At 45.4% G+C, this 16,903-nt stretch overlaps 1 long non-coding RNA gene across 1 annotated transcript in view; it reads right to left on the reverse strand.

Annotated features, from left to right (window-relative positions):
• Nucleotides 1–16,903, reverse strand: part of LOC144457075 (uncharacterized) — a 69,031-nt gene that overhangs the window by 11,875 nt on the left and 40,253 nt on the right. The window contains exons 4-6 of the long non-coding RNA XR_013486400.1: nt 11,503–11,592; nt 10,200–10,344; nt 9,841–9,926 (exon numbers count right to left, since the gene is read on the reverse strand). This is a non-coding gene — a long non-coding RNA (uncharacterized LOC144457075). The remainder of the gene's footprint in view (nt 1–9,840; nt 9,927–10,199; nt 10,345–11,502; nt 11,593–16,903) is intronic.

Genomic DNA, 16,903 nt, shown 5'->3' on the forward strand with positions numbered 1-16,903 from the left:
ACAAAGTTTCTCATGTTGTTTGTATGGTCACAATCTAGACAGGTGAGTTAGATGATAACACAAGCAGGTGGGTTCAAAACTGTTTGAATGGTTGCACAATTCTCCATGGCTCAATGTCAGCTTGGAAGGAGGTCTCTAGTAGAGGCTCCCAGGAATCTGAGTGTGGCCCTTGGATGACTAGCATTTTTATCAAGTATTTGGATGAAGGCATGGATGGCAGGTATGTTGAAATCTCAGATGACATACAGCTAGGAGAGGTGGCTAATAGGTTAGGGGACAGCATTAAGCCTCAGAAAAGATCTCAAAGCTTAGAACGTTGGGCTAAACCTAAGAGGTTGAAATCACACCAGGCAGAAGATAAGATCTCGAACTTGAGTTCAAATAAACTTCACACATCTAAAATGGGGGATTACCTAGCTAGCGGCCCTTTCTGCTTTATGTAGCATTGCTTGAATGAATTTATGATCTCATCAACGTTAGAATTCCCTTCAACGATATAAATTACAATCCATCCATCCCTGCCAATATTTTGGGAGTAATCCCCAGTTTGAGCGTTCCTGAGTTCAAGAGCTGGGCATCAGTCACCCAGAGAGAGGGGAAGTTCTTAAAATTATAACACATTACAAGGATTTCCTCATAATAAGTGAAATGGTCTACTTGAGTGTTTTTGGTTTCTCTGTGTTTATGAGTTCTTATGTATCCTTTGTACTTTCTGTGGTGGAGGAAATAAAAAGCTGACCCATATTCATTCATTGAATACTTTTGTGGGAAAGGGCCCTGTTATTTGCTTTTAGAGAAACCCTCCCCATAAACCAGCCTTAAGCTCGAACTTAAAAATCTCCCTAGAGAAATACAGCTGGGGATGTTAATAAGCCAAAGAGAAGTTGACCCTTTGTGGGCATGAGGGATATCAGGCTCTTAGGATAGATCTGATCTGTGAACCCAGAGCCCCTTGTGGGGAGGAAGGGAGAAGCTGGACCATGGATAACACTTGGAAATAATATGATTTGAGATTTATTTCTGTGTCACCTCTAGCATGGACCTCCTCCATGGCCACTTGGTCTAATTCAGATGCTTTTCTCATCTTCTTTTCTTTCAGTACCATTTTCCACTCTAGGCACAACCAGGACTGTGAGGTCAGGGTCCCAATACCTTGATTCTCATTATCTTTAACAGTGAAAAGATGTTGTGATTAAAAAAAAAACCTTTACAGATCTGTTTCATCTTTGTTTGGAAAGATATTTTCAACAGATTTGAAAAAAATATCTGTTCCATATTTGTTGTCCTCCTTCCAGTCTCATCCTTAAATGCCCATGGGATGACTTTATTTAGATGAGTCTTTTAAAACTAAGTTTTCTTTGAACTGCTTTTCCCTCTACTTCACCTCCGCTTCACTGTTTTAGGGAATAAAGTTGCTCATAATCTTGTAACATACTTCTTACTAAAGATTTTGCAAATAAAGTTACATTTTTAGACCTGTGCTGCCATATTTCTCCACTTGGCAAATAGGATGAGTATTTACCAAGGGAAATGGTTTTTAGGTTCTTTTGGTCTCCTGGTTGCGAGGATTGATTTCTATCAGTTAAACTTTTGTATGAAATTGTTTTAATCAGAACTGATGTCTTTTCCTCCATCCATTTCCCACCTTTTTGGGGCATCATTAACTTGTTGAAATAGGTCAGGCTGGAGTGGTTTTAATTATATGCCATGTCTTATTCTCATTTTTTATTCTTTTAGCTTTGTATTAATTTTGATCTTTGCTAAAGCAAAAAAAAAATGTTAGGAATGTTAGTTGTTAATGTTAGGAAAAACTCTCTAACAGTCAAAGTTGACCCATAGTAGAATGAATGATGTGTCTGGGTTCTCCCTTCCTTAGAAGTCTTTGAGACAGTGCTAGATGGCCCCTCGTGTATTGAAGAAGGGATTCTCTTTCAACTACGAGTTAGTCTTGGTGAACTCAGGTTCTGTTCAACTCTGAGATGCTAAAAAATTCTAACCGACTTCCAGACTCAGCTCAAGGGCTGACTTCTTCATTCTTAGCAAAAGTGCTCCCTCCTTGCTCTTCCTGAAGCACTTAGTACAGATGGTCATGAAGCACTCTCACTCCCAGCCCCAAGGAGAAAGCTATTATGGACCTGTCAACCACACCATAAATTCCCAGAGAAGTGGTCAGACTCAGTGATCTCAAAAGGCTTTTGCAAAACTAAATATATGATCTTATTAATGTTTCATGGGTTCTTTGGGGAGAACAGGGACAAGAGTCATGCAGGATGGATAAATATGGATGTGTTTCAATCTGCATCTTTGGAGGAAGCTAGGTGGCAATAGATTGTGTACTAGATCTGGAGTGAAGACATCTTATTGTTTGCTGTTGAGACATTTCTCTCTTGTCCTACTCTTTGTGACCCCGTTTGGAGTCTTCTTGGTGGAGACATTAGAGTGGTTTGCCATTTTCTTCTCCAGCCCACTTTACTCAGATGAGGAAGCCGAGGCAAACAGGTAAGTGACTTGCCCAGGGTCACACAGCTAGTAAGTGTTTGAGGCCCGATTTGAACCCAGGTCAATCCTGACTCCAGATCCAGTGCTCTGTCCATTGTATCACCAGGCTGCCCTGCGGGTGGTGGGTGGGGACTGGTGTTCAAGAAGATCTGAGTTCAAATCCAACCTCAGACACTGAGTGGCTGTGTGTGGCCTTGGACAAATCGCTTAACCTCTATTTGCCTCAGTTTCCTTAAGTGTAAAATGGAGATCATAATAGCACCTACCTTGCAGAATTGTTGTGAAGATTAAATAAAATACTATTTGTTAAGTGCTTAGCACAGTGCCTGGCTCATAGAAGAAGCTAGACAAATATTAGTTATTATTATTATTGGAGGGAACTCCTGAACTAATAAAATCACAAATCCATTTGAGAATTAAGGCTAGAGACTATGCCTTATAGCCCTTTGTGTCTCATGGAGAACCTATCAAAGTCACTTACGAACAAGTATTTGTGTAATGAAAGTATGAGTGAATGTTCTAGCAGTGATGTCAAACCCAAATAGAAATGGGGTCACTGAGCCACATATAAAGATCTCTGTGGGCAGCATATTGTCTTAGAAAAGTTCATACAAACTCATCTGTATTCTATTGTACTTTTATTTGTTTTGCGAAATATTTCCCAATTACATTTCGATCTGGTTTGGGTCACACTCTGCAGGATTGGGAGGAGTATATTTGTCACTTCTGGCCTAAAACAGCATTTCAATCTCTGGGAAAGAAGGGGACTGCGTCCTGGGGATGGTGGTTCTAAAAGCCAGACTTTGAGCTGGAGCAGAGGGACCCAACAGAGACAGAATTGTAAACTTCTATTTTCTACCCTATTGCCTGGGTCTGATTGTGCTCAAGTGTACCCTAACAGCTATCATTATTATTGTTACTATTCAGAGTCTTATCTGACTCTTCCTGACCCCGTTTGGGATTTTCTTGGCAGAGATACTGCAGTGGTTTGCCATTTCCTTCTCCAGCTCATTTGACAGATGAGAAAACTGAGTCAAACAGGATTAAGTGACTTGTCCAGGGTCACACAGCTAGTAAGTGTCTGAGGCTGGATTTGAACTCAGGAAGATGAGTCTTCCTGACTTTAGGTCTGGCTGCTTTTTCCACTGCACCATCTAACTGCCCCTCACTGTTAGACATCTGGAAATCATAGGATTCAGAGCTGGAAAATCCCTATAAGATCATCTAACCCAACACCATTATTTTACATGTGGGAAAACTGAGGCCCAGAGATCACAGAATTTGGAGCGTAGTAGAAACAGCACTGGCCTCAAGGGTCAGGAAGACCTGGGTCTGAATCTCACTGCTACCAGTTGTTATGTAACCACGAGCGAGATGATTGGCCTCTCTGAACATCATCTTTTGGGAACAAACATTTATAGAGCACCTACCATGTGCCAGGCATTGCAGTAAGCACTTTACAAATATTACTTTATCTGATCTTCACCACAATCCTTCGAGGTAGATGCTATTATGATGCCCACTTTACAGATGAGGAAACTGAGACAGACAGTGGTTAAGTGATTTGTCCAGGGTCACACAGCTAGTAAGTGTTAGGATCTGAACTCCGATCTTCCTGTGTCTAGGCTCAGTGATCTATCCTCTGCAATGTGTAGCTGCCTCTGTGATAGCAATATCTGTCTCACAGGACCCTTGTGAAGTACAAATGAAAACAACCCATGAGCCGCTTTTCAGACTGTAAGGCCTTGTGTAAAGTCAGCTGTCACCAATAACAATCATTATCTAGTCCAGATGCCTCATTTATGAGGCAACTGAGGCCCACAGAGGCTAAGGAGCTGAGCTGGGATTTCCAGTGACTAAGTTCAAGGTTATTTCCACTGTAGACTCCTGACTTGGAGGACCCCAATACTTCTTCCCCACTCTGTAGTTCAGAGGTTGCTGGATGGTTCAGTGGACAGAGTGCTGAGACTGAAGTCAGGAAGACATGAGTTCAAATGTGGCCTCAGACACTCACTAGCTGTGTGACCCTGGCCAAGTCACTCAACCTCTGTTTTAATCCACTGGAGAAGGAAATTGCCAAGAAAACCCCCTGGACAGTATGGTCCATGGGGTCACTGACAGTCGGACATGACTGAACAACAATAACTTTGTGATTCTACTTGTCACACACATCTTCCCCCTCCAAGGCCTTCATTCCTGTTTCTCGGGCTTATCGATTAAATGCGGAATTGTAGAACAATGCCTGTTCTCAGTGTTCAGGTCTGCATGGGGTAGGGTCAGCTAGATGGGTCCTGAAAGGCAGGATCCTTTTCTCATTTTGGCCTAATTTATGAACCCCATGGGGGAGATTCCTTTCCTTGGAGTGAAAGGTGGAGATTAGGAGTTGTTGAGGGTCACTTGGACATCCCGTCCAGTGCAGGGATGGCAAGACTGTACATCAGGGGACCATTATGCTATTGTCTCGGCTGTGGGTGGAGTGTCTAGATTCACAAGGAGGGGGCTTCTTCTTCTATATCTGGCTCAAAGATGATAAAGGTCAAGGAGGCCTTATCTGTACTATCTAATGGGAGCGGAGGATTTAAACTGGGTGTGTGGAGGATGTGGGAGAGCAGAGCGCTGCCACAGAGCTGCTAATCACTGGATAAAGGGATTGACTGGTGTGGGCTTCTTGGCTTGGATGCTGAAGCAAGGATCAATTGGATGGAGAGAAAATGCAGAGTTTGGAGGGGTGTGCACGCTGTCAGCAGAGCAAAGCTATAGGGACCAGAAGTTCTAGGACCCTCCAGGTCTAGAAATGGAAGCTAGGAGTGTCAGTTTAATTTGAGTCAATGTCGAATCTCTATCTGTGCCTTCTTCCTGTACTAATGTGAGCTCCATGGGAGCAGAGTCTAAGCTTTGTATCTCCCCACAGAGCTTGGCATGCATAAGAGGGAGAGAAGGAGGAAATGAGTCAAAGAGCAGAGGAGGAAGGGAGGGAGGAAAGGAAGGAAGGAAACAAGGAAGGAAGAACACAGGGGTCCAAGTTTCAGAGAGTTGGCCTCAAGCCCCAGGTGGGTGTGTCTGCAAAACAGCCTGAGTGTTCACAAGCACAGGAGAGTTGGCCAGGACGTGCAGTGAAGAAGGCTGGTATCCATGCCTCTGTACAAGGCTGGCAGTCACCTCCTCTGGGATCAGACCTGCAGAGTCTGGCACTCCTGGACCTGAGGGAGATGAAAGGAGGGAGCTCAGGAGCTTCTGCATTGTGTGATAGAGCACCTGTGTGACCTTGGACAAATCACTTCTCTGGGCCTCAGTTTCCTCAGCTGTAAAAATGATAGGCTAGAGGTCCTATCCTCTGAGATCCCTTTTTGTTCTAACTCTAGGATCCCAAGACCCTCTATATATTTCTAGCCCTTCCTCACCTCTGCCTAATAGCATCCATCTCTTCCTTCAAGGCAGTACCTTTCACAAGAAGCCTTTCCTGATTCCCCCAAAATCTAATGTCCTCTTTCCCTAACTGCCTTGTATTTATTATGTGAGATTATATATATGTATATATGTAAATATATATTTATTTTATGTGTCTCTGTGTGTATGTACACATTGCCCCATCACAGCAGGTAAGCCTCTTGAGGGCAGGGATTGTTTCATTTGTGGTATCTGTATCCCTAGCACCTAGCACAGTGCCTGGCACATTGCAAGTGTCTTATAAATGTTTGCTGATTAAATGAATATCCCCTGTATCCTCTGTTCAGCTGCTGCGTGGGCTGTGCACAGCCCTTCAAGCTCTGAGTTTTTCCTCTCCCTCCATCTTGCTAATCCTTGCCTCAGTCCCCACTCTTGAGCTCCACACCAGTCGCTCACTGCCCTCACCCTCTCAGCTAAGCAGCTCAGAGCCAGCCACCCCCCTGGCAAATCCGCTTTCCTCCTCTTAATTGATTCTTAATCTCCAGCCCTTGGGCCTGGCTGCTGAGGATGCAGGTGGAGCTCATTTTCACAAATGCAAGTCAGAGGACCGGAGCATTTCGGCCAACCCCGCTCCCGATCTTCTCACTGCTGGCTCGTTCTTTAGTGCCCACAACACTGGGTTTGGATTCAGGAGACCTCTGCTACACACGACCTATGTGATCCTCAGAAGTTAATCTTTCTGAGTCTCAGTTTCCTCAACCATAAAATGAGGAGGAAGGAACAGAAAAGATGACCTTTCTAGCCCTGTGATTCAGCCCATCTTTTTGGTCCTAAACTCTCTCACCTGCAAGAGGAGGTGCTTGGATGAGATAATCTCTAAGCTTCCTTCCAGCTCTATCAATATAATCATGAGGTCTTTGGGATCCTTGGCTCTGCTCTTTCCTCCCAATTTTCCCACTTCCTACAAAGTTCCTCTTTGTTCCTCCATCTCCCTCCATGGCTTGGCCTCTTATCAGTAGCTTCTGTGGAGTGTGATGACTGATGACCCCTAGAGATGATGGGAAATGTGGGGAGCCTTGTTTAGAGGCTCCCTCATCCCTTTAGGCTGGGGCAGCTAGGTGGTGAAGTGGATAGAGAGCTGGGCCTGGAGTCAGGTTAAGACCCGAGTTCAAATCCAGCTTCAGACACTTCCTAGCTGTGTGACCCTAGGTGAGTCGGCTAACCCTATTTGCCTTAGTTTCCTCATCTGTAAAATGAAGTAGAGAAGGAAATGGCAAACCACCCCAATATTTTTGCAAAAAAACAACAACCAAAAACCAAACCCAAATGGTATCACAGAGTCAGACGTGACTGAGCAACAGCATTCCTTTTGGGTGCTACCCCTAGTACACTATGCTTTCCTATTTGAAGGTGGACCCTTGGTTCCATATCGAAGCATTGGAAGTGAGAAACAAGAGCCCCTCTCTGAGCTGCTTCTAGACCTTTGATTCCAAATCCAATACTCTGTGTGACCGAAAGCCAGTCTTGGAATCTTAATTTCATCATCTATAAAATGGAGATAATTATACTTGTAGAATCTGCCTTGCAGGTGGTTGTGAGGTTTAAATAAAATGGCCTGTGTCAAGTGTATAGAGGGGACAAGCCTAGGGACTGGACTCATGACATTATTGATAAGGAAACTTCCTCTTGCAATGCAATTCGGCGCCTTCTCTGCAACATATATTCTTTTGTTTTTCTTTTAAAGGCAATCAGGGTTAAATAACTTGCCCAGGGTCACACAGATACTAAGTGTCTGAGGCTGGGATTTGCACTCAGATCCTCCCGACTCCAGGGCTAGTGGTCTACCCACTGAACCACCTAGCTGCCCCTGCAACATATAGTCTTAGAGAATTACCTAGGGCACTAACAGAGGTCATAGTCAGTGGTATCAGAAACAGGATTTGACCATGTCTTCCAGGCTCCAAGGCTAGCTCTCTAGTCACTAAACTACATTGCTGTTTAATAATGATAAAAATAACAACAGCAACAATGATAATAGCTAACATTTCCATAGGGTTTAAGATTTGCAAAATTATTTACATATATTATGTCATGTGATTTTCACAGCAACTCTGTGAGATGGGTGCTGTTATCCCCATTTTACAGATAAAGAAATTGAGGATTAGAGGTTAAGCAACTTGCCCGGGGCTACACAGCTAGTAAGGGCTGAGGCAGGTGCTCAGCATTCGAAAGACTGAGCAATAGATCACAGATTAATTGAATGAATCAGGGCTTCCCAGGCTTAGCTGAGCTTACCAAGGAAAGGAAGAAGACGGTAATATTGAAGAAGCCTGGGAAAGAAAGACGCCAGAGGATAAAGGAGGATGGGGAGAAAGTGAAAAATTGGAAAGGAGAGAGGAGTGAGAAGGAGGGAGAGAAAAGGAAGCCCTGGGGAGAGTCTAGCCAGGGGAGGTGAGGGGAGATGTAATGAGAGCAGAGCGTTAGCTGGGCTTCGGACGAGCAGGGTGGGAGTGGACCAGCCTGCTGTCATATTTGCTCTGGGTAAATAGGTCAGCCCCCAGCACTGAACAGCATAGTGTGGGTGAGGGCAAGGGCTCTGCAGCTCCCAGCCCCCCACAGCAAACACTAGAAGCTTCCGTGAATCTAGGCCCCCAGCCCCTCACCACCGCTGGCCGCCAAATCCTAGCCTAAGACTCTGTAAATGTCACTGGGCTATGGAGCTCAATCCGTAGGCAGGATCTGAGAAGCTGAGCCGGGAGGGGCAGGGCCTGGATGAGTCAGCAGCCCCCTGGGCTCCCCTTCATCACTGGGTCATAGGCATAGAGCCGGAAGGGCCTTTGGTGCCTTCTAGTTCAACGTTCTGTTTTTATATTGGGGGGTAAGGAGGCCTGGAGAAGGGAAAGGATTTGCCCGAGGTTACACAGGTTAAGAAGAGGGCAAAGCTAGGATTCAAACCCAGGTCTTTAGATTCCAAATGCAGTATTTTTTTTTATGATTATTCCCACCACACCACAATTTTCTCCCTCAATCAAAAAAAGTTTAATTCCCAAGGAACTGAGGGGGGTTCAAAAGGTGCTGGTAAGGGCGAAAGGCCAATCTATCAAACAAATTTTGATTCTGATCAAAGTGGCATGATGAGAAGAGCTCTGGATTTGGAGTCAGAAGGCATGGATTCAAATCCCAGTTCTGCCATTTGTCTGAACAAGTTACTTAACCTTGCTATTCCTCAGTTTTCTCATTCGTAAAATAGAATAACAATAATACTTATACTAGCTACCTCAAAAGGGTTGTTGTATGGGGAAAGCACTCTGCCACTCTGCAAGTAGTTAGAGAAATGGGAGCAATGGTTCTCCTTTAGCTCTACTAGGTCTGCTTTGTCCAGGGCCTAGGGAATTAGGCTTAAAGAGACCTCCCTTAGCAGCCAAGTGGCCTTGGACAAGCTGCTTGACTTCCTGCCTCAGTTTTCTCCAGTGAGAGGAGGAAGCAGAGAGTAGTTGAAGAAAAGATGGGCTTCCAGTCATGAAAACCTGGGTTCAAATACCACCTCTTCCATTTACTAGCTCTGTGAACCCCTGAACAAATCACTTAAGGTGATCATCATCAGTTTTCTCATCTGTAAAATGGGAGGATAATAAGCCCTGGAAGACTTACCTCACCTGGCTGTTATGAAGCTAAAATGAGATCACGTCTGTAAGGAGCGCTGTAAATTTTAAATGTGGGTCAGAAGATCATGATAAGGAAAGGCCTTTAAGCGCTAGAAGGCTGTAGAAATGTGAGCTATTTAGAACCTGATAGCACAGCCAGGGGCCTGGGTGGGTTTCCACACCTCCATACAACTCAAGGGCTGCTCAGGGGGCAAGCAATCAACAGACATTTCCATGTAGAGGAGGTGGATCAGGGGGAGTCCCTGATCAAGACTGGGGAGCTTTCTGAGTGTGAGTTCTTGCTACTCACCTGGAGAGCTGGGGAGAGAGCCACCGACAGAGGAAGAACTTAGCTCTTAAGGAAGCTTTCAGCTCTTGAAGACCGACTTGCACCTCCTGAAGAGGAGTGCAAGGAGAGGGTAAGGATCTCTCCTTTCCTTTCCCCATTTTAGCTTCTTGCAGCAGATGCACGTGGCCATTGGAAATGGGGGCGGGAAGGCAGAGCAAGGGGGGCGTCCAGGGCACAGGGACGGAGTACGCAGATCCTCTACGGGTGCAGTTGCCTTGGGTAGGGACAGGATGGAAGGCCCCGTACCTCCCGAGGACGGCAAGGTGAAGCTCTGGGGTGGCAGCCCCCATAGGGAGGAGGACTACCATTTTTTTTTTTACCTGCTGCTGTATCCTGTTTCCCTTCATCTGAGAAAACTGGGGCTATCGGTGAAGCAGCTTGTCCACAAACACCAGGCTAATAAGGGAGGCCCCTTTAACTGATCCTTCCCGATTTCTGCCTCTAGACAAAGCAGCCCCACTGGAGCTGAAAGAGAACAATGACTCACGTTTCTCTGGTGCCCCAAAGTGTCAGAGCCCTGAAGCATAGACGTCTTCAAAGCCCTGACTACCAACCAAAGACTTGACTTGAGGGGATGATGGTGATGATTACGATGAGGACTCTATCACCACTGACTCACTTTATGCCTTGAAGGTTACCAAAGTGCTCTCTGCTCAACAGCCCAGTGAGGGAAGGAGCCGAAAAGATTCTTAGCCCCATTTTACAGATGAGGAGCCTTGAGGTTCAGAGTGTCTCTTCAGATCCCTTCCAGATGGGCAAGCTTTTATGTTCTATGACAACCGATGGCTTCTTGCCTGGTGGCTGGAGCCTTTCCCTCACTCCTCAGCTCCAGAGAGCCCCCGCGGGCCTGGCAAGCCTTGGTATCATTGCCCAGAGCATGGAGGAAGACACACACTGTCGTCCTCCCAGCTCCCCCACTGCAAGAGATCAGAACATCCCTCAATCCTACTCATCCTTTCCAGGAATTTTTCTGGGGAAAACAAAATAAAACAGGTAAAAAACAAAAAGCCCAAGCCTAGCCTAATTATATTTCTACTGCAGAAGCTGACCAGTGGTAGCTTTAAAAAAAATCTAGGTATTGTGTGATGGTGATATTTTGGGGTTTTTTTTGGGGGAGGGCAGTGAGGAGGAAGAAGGAGAGAAGCTAGCTGGCTAGCTAAACAGTATACACACACACTCACACACAGATATCTCTATATTTTTTTAATTCCACAGCAATACTTTGATTAGGATGCAGTTCTGTTGTTCTGACCTCAGGGACCTCATTATTTCCCTAACTCAAATAAATACGGCGGGAGGAAAAGGGGGAGGGCCAGAGAGGGTGGGGAAAGCAAAGAAGCAGGAAATCTAATCTATAAAAATAACTCCGGCCCTAATGAGCGTTTTAAACTTGCCAACACCCCAGGCTCATTCTATGAACAGAAGAGCTGCTGCCAGCCTTGAGGCAGAATGGAAGGGGGGGGGGTCATTTCGAGGGGGTCTGTACTAGGGCTAGAAATGTGTGGCCATAGGCCCTTAGGACCCTAGACGGAAACCTCAGAGATCTCGGAGTTGTGAAGCCCCTCTCTTCATCCCCATTTTACAGAAAAAGAAATTGAGGCCCAAAGAGAAGAAAGGACTTACCCAAGGTCACCTGGGTCAGGAAGCAGCAGGGCCAGGATTTGAATCCCGTCCAATTCTCTTACTTGAGATTCAAGGCTCTTCCCAGTTTATCTGGAGGGGGGAGGGATTATCATTTGATAGATCAACCTCTTTGGAGCATTCCTTGGATTTTGAGCTTCGAGGGACCTTAGAAATCATCTTGTCTCTCATTTTACGGAGAAGGAAACTGAGGCTCAGAGAGGAAAAGAGATTTCCTTGAGGTCCCATAACCAGTCTCTGGTTGCCCTTTCGCGTGCTGTTTCTCATTCCTGGCTTGACAGTTGCTGGGATTTTTAATAAGAGCTTTCATCAGTGTCCTTGGAACCCCAGGGAGGCAAATGTTTATCAATAGAAACAGTGCAGGAGTAGTTACTGGGTAGCTGGGAAGGGGATGGGAAGAAACTGCCTATAGACTCCAGGCCAGAAAGACTCTAGTGGTTTTCCCCTGGCTCTATTTTCCCCTTAGAGTAGGGCTGGGAATCTTTGCAGCTAGCTCAGAGAGCAAATGCATGGTTCCTAGTCCCAGCCTCACTCTTCCGGGAGATCTCCAGGCATTTTATTCATCTTCAGGGCTAAGTCCCTGTCTGTAGAAAAGGAAGCTTGGGCTAAGGAGGGCTTGATCCCACTTCTCTGAAGGGAAAATCGAGGCACATTTCCCCATGGATTAGAGGTCACACTCTGTAAAATTCCATTCCATCAAGTCAACAAACATTTATTAAATACCTACTGTGTTCCAGGCACTAGACTAAGTCCTGGAGATTAAAAGAAAGGCTGGCATGGATTCTGAGCTATAGGCCTAAACTGGGCACTTAGGATATAATAATGAAATGAGATACAATCCTAGCCCTCAAGGAATATCTAGTTTGGAGGACTGAGATGCTTATACAAATAACTGTGATACAAGGCAGATTGGGGTAAGTGAGAGTAAAAACGAGGTTTTTTGTTACTGTTATTTGGAAGGGAGAGCTTGACCTGAGAGTCTATCTGTATAAGGAAATTCCAATATGTAAACTCCCTCCACCATTGGAGATCACAACTCGTCTGTAACTTATGGTCTTAGAGGGTTAGGAGGGGTGGGAGGCATGTTGTACCTGAGAGGTAAAGGGAAGAAAGGGGAAGGGAATAAGAATTATTAGTACCATCTATGTGCCAGGTGCTATGCTATAAGAGTGATACAAATACCATCTCATCCGATTCTCATAACCACCCTGGTTAAATGCTATTATTACATTTCACCAATGAGAAATCTGAGGCAATCTGAGGTCAAGTGACTTGCCCAGAATCACACAGCCAGTGAGTGTCTGAGGCTGAATTTGAACTCAGGTCTTCCTGATTTCAGGATCAGTACTCTAACCACTTGGACACTTATCTGTCACTGAGTGTTAAGAGATTTTCTCATGGTCACGGTCCAGACTTGAAGATGAACCTATGTGTCTGTGTCTTTAAAGTGAGCCCTCCCTCTATCTTCTCCATCACGTTGTTTCTCTCAAAGTCGTATGAAAAACTGGAAGGGAGAGGGGAGATCCCTTTAATCCTTAGGGTCAGGTAAAGCTTTCTGGAGAAGAGACAGATTTCAACAGGCAGAGATGAGGGGCAGGGTATGTGCCTCTGTTATAGCCTCAGAGGACAATGGGAGGAAAAGGCAGAGATGCAAGTGAAGAGGACTGGTCTAGGGTACCTGTTAGTCCAGCGTGGCTGGAATTAGGAATATAAAATACAATTGGAAAAGTCAATTGGAGACAGACTGTGAGGGGCCTTGAATGACTGGATAAGTAGTTTATACTCTCTGCCCCCAGGTGCCCTGGCTCCAAGAGAAGAGTTTGCCCAGAACCAGGCCTCTATGACACCTCCCATCTCTCTTGGGCCATCCTCCTCCTCTCTTTTCTTTCTTTTTTTTTTTTTTGTTGAGGCAATCGGGGTTAAGTGACTTGCCCAGGGTCACATAGCTATTAAGTGTTTGAGGTCACATCATCCTCCCCCCACTCCAACCATGAGCTTGGACTCTACCCTTAGTCCTCTGGCTCTGGCTGGTGGATTTTGCCTTGTCTTATTTGGAACCAAGCACTCATGGGACTTTACAACCACTTTCACAAAATGTGTCCCCCCCCCCCCCCCCGTCTGGCGTGTTACTTTCCCCCATTAAAATGTAATCTCCATGAGGGCAGAGATTATCTTACTTGTCATCTGCATCTCCAGAACTTAGAAGGTGTGTAGCATATCATGGATGTTTTATCTATCTACCTAGCCATCTATCATGGTCATATAACCATCTATCCACCTACCTATCTCTACTTGATAGGTAATAGGGAGCCAATGAAGATTTTTGAGTAGGGAAGTAATCACAGTGGAATGTTTAAAAATTATTATGGCAACAGTATGAAGGATGAATTGGAGAAGGAAGAAACTCAAGACGAGAATATCAGTTGGATGGCTATTATAACCAGAGTCCAGACAGTGGAAGTAAGTACAAGGGCCAAATGAAAAGAGATTTTTCAAAATAACAGGTCTTATCAACTAATTGGCCAAGGGAAGTAAGGAACAGAGAGGATTCCCCCAGATGGCCCTCTACTAGACTTTGCTTGGTTTTGAACCTGTGCGCCTGGGAGTCTGATGGTCCCAGCAAGTGCGATGAAAAAGCTACAGAATAAGTCTAGAGTTCAGTCTGGGACTTGGTAAGTCCTTCTCAGAACCACCATCCACTGAAAGCCTGGCCTGACCTCTCTGCTGGGAGGAAGATGAAACCCGAGTGTCATTCTTGTCAACAAGGAGGGTGGTTTCCTCTAATGTTGCCCCAGCCTCTGGAAAGCATCGTCAACAGGTTTGTTATTTGTGTTCCTCTAAGGATAGGGTGGCTTTGATGTCAGTCAGTCAATGAATATCTATTAAGTATCTACTATGTGCCAGGCTAAGTGCTGGGTATACAAAGGACGCTACCTCCATATAGGAGCATCAGAGTTTCCTAACCCCAAGACTAAGAATGGGGTAGAAGGTCCTCTGATCTGGCAGACCAGATCTCCCTAATTGTGTCAGGAATACTGCCTTCCTGAGCCCATCCCTGCCCCGGGGGGGGGGGGGAGTTGCCAGGGCAGCCATATGGAGACAGTCTTCCCTAGGGGCTAGCATGTTCTCCATCTGGTCTGTCACCAGTGATGGATCCTGAGAATTATCGGGAGGAAGAGAAAATAAAAAAGGAGTAGGAAAAAGTGAGACAAGGAGATATTTGGAACATGTCAGGCCCCTCTACCCAAATCTTCCTTTGGTGCCTCATTGTTACCCCAGGCTCTCAAAGGTTCAGCCAGAAGAACACAAGCTCAGGCAGGTCCTACCAGAATGGAAAGGATTCAAGCACAAACCAGAGACTGTGAGAACCAGGCTAGTTACTGAGTTCAGAAAGGCTCATCAACAGGGAATGAATATTTTTATCCACAAATAAGTCAGTCTCCTGCTCAAACACACACACACACACACACACACACACACACACACAACAACCTCCAGTAGCTTCCTATTACCTCAAGGAACAAACATAAACTCCTCTGTTTGGCATTTAAAGACATTCACAATCTGGCCATAACCTACCTTTCCAGGCTTTTTATACATTACTCCCCTTCAAGCACTTTTCAGTATAGTTTCTTGTTCAAAGAACAGCAAGGAGGCTAATGTTGCTTAATTTTGAAGCATGTGGGTGTGGGAGATGTAAGGTATAAGAAGCCTGGAGAAATGGGGGGTGGGGTGGGCACATTGTAAAGGGATTTGAAAGCTGAAGAGGGGCCATAGGGAGCCATTGGGGTTTATTGAGTAGGGAGGGTGACATAGTCAGACCTGCACTTTAGGAAGATCTCTTTGATAGCTGAGAAGAGGATGGACTGGTGTGTGGAGGGACTTGTGGCAAGTAGACCAACCAGGAGGCTGTTACAATAGTCCAGATATGATGTGATGAGGGCCTGGGCCAGAGTGGTGGCAGTGTCAGAGGAGAGAAAGGGGCTTAGATGGGAGATGATGTGAAGGGATACTTGACAGGATTTGGCAACAGATTGGGTGGGGGGCAGAGCCATGAGAGAGAGTGAGGAGTGAAGGATGACGCTTAGCTTTTGAGCATAGGTTGCTGGGAGGATGGCGATATCTTCAACGGTAATAGGTCAGGAAGAGCGGAGGGTTTAGTGGGAAAGATGAGTTCACTTTTAGACTTGTGATGTTTAAGATGTCTAGGGGACATCCAGTGTGAGATGTCCAATATGAGATTGGAGAACTCCAGGCTTTGAGCCTAGGAGTGCCTTGAGGAGGCAGATCCTTGTGGCTGCTTGAGAGGGCAGCTGGACTGAGAGGAGATCAAAGAAAGGCAGAGGCTGCCCAGATCAAATGTTACCCTTTCTCCTCCCCTACTGACTTTGTTATTGGAGAGACTGAACCAGTAGGAGTCAATGCATTTAAGCAGGAGCACAATGGGACATACCAAGGACAAACAGGAGCAAATGGAGGGAGGGAGGCAGAGAGAGAGAGAGAGAGAGAGAGAGAGAGAGAGAGAGAGAGAGAGAGAGAGAGAGAACTGAAAGATTTAAGGAGCACCCCTTGCACCAGAAAAAAAAACTTCTGGCTATAGACTCAAGAAAGGACTTTCAGTAACATAAAGTTGTAAATTTGTCCTTTGGTTATAGGAGTTTTCTACAGTTAGAACCCACTCTGCCATTGACCTTTGTGCACTTGTGGGAGAGTGTGCCCCAGACTTTGGGCGGAACACATTTGTACCAGTTCTTACTGTACCATTTAGTAAAAGATAACTTTTTTCAGTAAAAGCTAATTTTCTAAAAGCTAACTTTAGTCTGGCTGACTGATGTTGATGGGAAATACACTGATAGGGGCTCATGAAGGATGATACTAGTAACCCCAGCCCCTTGAAGTCTGAGGGAAGTAGTATTCTACACTCTGGGGACTCAGCTGCTATTGGAAGTGAGAACTGGGAGAAGGGAGGGAGAGATTTTGCTAGTGATTAGAGTTATATGCCCCGAATGTAAACTCCTTGTGTGCAGGACCTGTTGGGGTTTTGTCTTTGTATCTTAAGCACCTAGCACAGTGCCCTATAGCAGTGAAGTAGACATTTAATGAATTCATTAAGTAGAATTCAGTGACCACCGCCTGGTTTTTCTAACTGACTGAACAAATGACAAGTTTAAAGTTTACAACAACTCTATGAGAAAGGTAGTGCAGGGGTTATCACCCCATTTTACAAATAGGGAAAGTGAGTTCCAGAGAAGTCAAATGACTCACCCAAGGTCACAGTGGATAAGAGAGCAGGGGTTCGAATCCCATGCTCTGAGTCTAAACCCTGTGGCAGCAGAGCCAGCCTCTCCCCCCAGACCGTAAGGGTCCTAGCTGGTTGATTTTC

This window comes from Phascolarctos cinereus, unplaced genomic scaffold (genome assembly GCF_003287225.1).
Source record: "Phascolarctos cinereus isolate Bilbo 61053 unplaced genomic scaffold, phaCin_HiC Scaffold_4;HRSCAF=312, whole genome shotgun sequence".
NCBI lineage: Eukaryota > Metazoa > Chordata > Mammalia > Diprotodontia > Phascolarctidae > Phascolarctos > Phascolarctos cinereus.